Source organism: Grammomys surdaster, unplaced genomic scaffold, assembly GCF_004785775.1.
Source record: "Grammomys surdaster isolate TR1022 unplaced genomic scaffold, NIH_TR_1.0 347, whole genome shotgun sequence".
Taxonomy (NCBI): Eukaryota; Metazoa; Chordata; class Mammalia; order Rodentia; family Muridae; genus Grammomys; species Grammomys surdaster.
Genome location: NW_021604766.1, coordinates 1,993,687 through 1,997,568, shown reverse-complemented (window position 1 = coordinate 1,997,568; position 3,882 = coordinate 1,993,687).

The following is a 3,882-nucleotide window of genomic DNA, read 5'->3' as shown; positions in this document are numbered from 1 at the left end:
AATTAAAAAGCCTAATCCTATAAATGAATATATTAAAAATCTACCTGCCTAGGAGTAGATAGAAAATGTCTCAGAGAACAGGGAGTTAACGTTTGGAGATGTGAGCTGCATGAAATCTGTTATTAGGATGTGCATCTAAGACGAACCCTTGCCTTTAAAACATTTAAGTAGTGTCTCACTCTCTGAAAAAGGGAGCCATTAATGGAAAAATTCCTTAAAGGCTCAATTAAGTTACTCCTTACACATGTAGACCATAGCCCTTGCTATAAATGAATTTCAAGATACATAGGAGGTGCATACCATTGTGTGGCCCTAGCTGTGCAAAAATGAACAGTACAGAGTACATTTTTTTGTATTCTTTTCTGTTGGCACAGTCTACAAGAAGAATTGTAGTTATAGAATGGTGAAATGAATAAACTTTGAATTTGTACACACATGCAAGTTTGAGGAGGAGCATAAGGGAGATTGGACCCTGGTACTTTACAGTAATGACTGCTGACTGGCACAGGGGAGCTATGAAATCTAAAGCTCTTGGAATTCCTACTTCAACTTAACTTTCTCTAACTCTGGGGTCCAAAGTTGTATATGGCATCAGTTAATAATGGAGAAATTTTTATTAATTTAAATCAAAGATAACACAGCAAACAAATTCTAATATGGTCTTACCATTTTTTTGAGAAAACTTGCAAGTTCTAGTTAGTACATCCAGCTCGTTTTTCCTATCTTGCCAGTACCAGAAAAATAATGCATGCTTCTCAACCAGAACTTACCAATGCAAAAGCCATACTTACGCACTAAATATTTAGCTTGTAGACCTGGAGTTCATGCTAGAACATCCTGTCCACAGACCAAAGCAATTTAGACATTTAGTAAGTATTAATTACATTAACACGGAATTTATTTGAAGACTCTCTGCAAACCATGTTAGTGAGGAGTATTATTACAGAATGCAATCTCAGAAATTAGTTATTAGATAAAAAGAAAATAATAAATTGTCAAGTCAATGAACCAATCAATAGCAACCCTCAACAGTTTCACATTACTTGAAACTTCTTGGAAAGACTAACATGATTGATTTCTAGCAGGGCATAACTTAGCATAAAATTGAAGACTATGAAATAGTGTTTAGAGAAATAATGGCTACTCAAGGAATAAAATTACTTAACACTATTGTGTCTGACAACTTATTTATGAAAGGATTTTTAAAATGAATACCTTAAAATGCATTTTAAATAAAACAATCAATATAGCCATTGAATATTCTCAAGAAAATATTTATTTACTTCCAATATGATTGTCAATGTACTAATAGTTGTAAAAGCACAAAGAGATATTTCTGAACCGTAAGGACAAATATTTTATCTATACTAAAGAAGAGCTGTAAAGTACTAGAGTCACACTTATAGGTTAGCATGATGATTGTCCTAATATACCTTTAAAATTATATTAAATATACAGAGTCATTACCACTGCTCAGCTATATAAATAAATAAAACTCTATGAATTACTAAAATAGTCAGAAAAGTAAAATATTTTCAACATTATTCTAGAAATATAGATAATCCTGTCACAAATAGCAAAACATTATATCACCATGACAATTCTGAGATTGAAAAGAATATAAATGGAGCCCATTAAAAACAACATGTTTATGTGTGTGTGCCTGCATGATATTCAAATCAAGAAAAAAGTTATGTGCAACTAGAAATCAGGAAAAGTTACCTCCCTCTGAGTGCTTTGACTGTAAAAGTACACGTGAAGTTTTTATGGTTAACTCTAATATTCTTTTTTTCTATGTATGGCATTCATTTTGTGAAAATCTACTGTGGAATGTACTTATACTTTGGACATATACATTATACCTCATGTTATTAACATTCATGGAAATAATGTTCTCTCAAAATAACCAAGGTACATTTTATGGTATTTAACATATATTGTAGATCTTTGTATATTTCTGTAGGGCAGTCAATTTTGCAATCAAGAAAGGTGATCTTTATGAAGGTTTTAGAGATGTTTTATGCATATATGCTCAGGAGCTTTCATGGGTGTGCACCATGTATGGCTGGTGCTACAGTGGTCAGAGGAGGATGTGAATTACCTTGAATTGTTCAGAGAATGATTTTAGTCCTATCATCTTGGAGAAGTTATCATGCAGAACAAGTAGGATAGAAGGATAAAGAGAGAAGAGACAGAAGGAGAAAAATAGACTGAGAAAAAGATGCCCCATTGACCTTCCCCCCAATAAGTAGTTTTCTGCAGCTATTTTCAACCTCCTAAACATTTCAAAATCATCCAAAATAATGCAACCATCTAGGCACTAAATATGCAAAACATAAGTCTTTAGGGATCCTTTCAAATTCAAACCATAGTATTTGCCCCTCCCAGGAAAAATCCCAAAGCTTTCTCATAAGACAAAATTTATTTATTCTGTCTCATAGGAGGAAAGATCTTTAAGGTTCAAACACTACATAAAATTCCAAATAAACATACATAAAGAATCAAATTGTATTTTTAGTTGTGACCCACATAAGCTACAAATAAAATTCTGTATTTTCAAGATATCATGCTACATTATAAAAATTTTTTAATTCCCAAAGTAACAAATGAAAAATTAAACAGGAACAATAAGCAACCTTACTTACTTTCCTTCAGATCTAAGTAAATAAAAATTATTTGCTCATAGCTTAAAACCTACAGCTCCAATATCTGATAGCTAGGATATGTACAATCATGATACAACCTCTGATGAAATAGCAGCCACACTGCTATTGTAGTGCTAATGGCAGCAAGTTACCCTCTCAGACTGGCTCCATTGTAAGGTATGTATGTATGTATGTATGTATGTATGTATGTATGTATGTATGTATGTATGTATATATTTATGTATACATGTATGTGTGCTTACTTATTTATATATTTATTTGTTTGTTCATTTATTTATTCAGCTTTCCCTCCATATTCCCGTGTTTCTATGCCTGATAGTTTAATTTTCAGAGCTTCACAAAGCACCTCTTATGGAATCTTGCCTCTGAAAACACTGTCTAGAACTCCGTTTTTCTCCTTAAAAGTCATCTAGACATTTCCTTTCCTTTCTTTATGTAACAGTTCTTTAATTTTCCACAGAACAGTTACCATGAGGGCAAGAATTTTACCTGTTGGAATGGTGGATGGTCTACCTAGGTCCATAATGGAGTTGTCTCTGATCACCAAGGCATCTAAACACAGTGAAATAAATTCTGAAAAAGCAACTGACTTGCTGAATCAATGAGAGCTCAAGGAAAAGTCTTTGACATGAATTTAAATTAGTATATTGTGATCCTATGCCATGTGTTATCTGGCTGAGTTCTTAGACTTGGGACTTGATTCTTTATTTCTGAAATGCAAAATAAACATTTCATTTAGAGTCATTGATCTCTTTAACAATAACAGCCACCTTCTTTCTACTTCTAGTTCGTCCTTTTATTGTCAGAGTTCAATCTTTTATGATTTGCTCTTGGCTCCTAATTTTCTTTCTAAACCTAGCTAAAAGACAACAATAAGAACTATGCTGCAGATAGAATGGTATATACAGACTAATTTTTATAAAGTTAATTAGTTCATTTCTTTTAAATCCATCCAGTTTCCATACCTAGAAAAACATAGACCAAAATGTAGAATGTAGACATATTTACCAAATTATAACATGAATACTGTGTGTGTGTGTGTGTGTGTGTGTGTGTGTGTGTGTATCTATGGGGATCAAAAGTGTTGATTCGTCCTTCAGTTACAGATGGCTGGGAGCCTCTGACATAGGTATTGGAAACTCAAACTGGATCCTGTGCAAAATCCCTAATAACTTTAAACAGCAGAACTATCTCTACAGGTAGAGAATATATCACT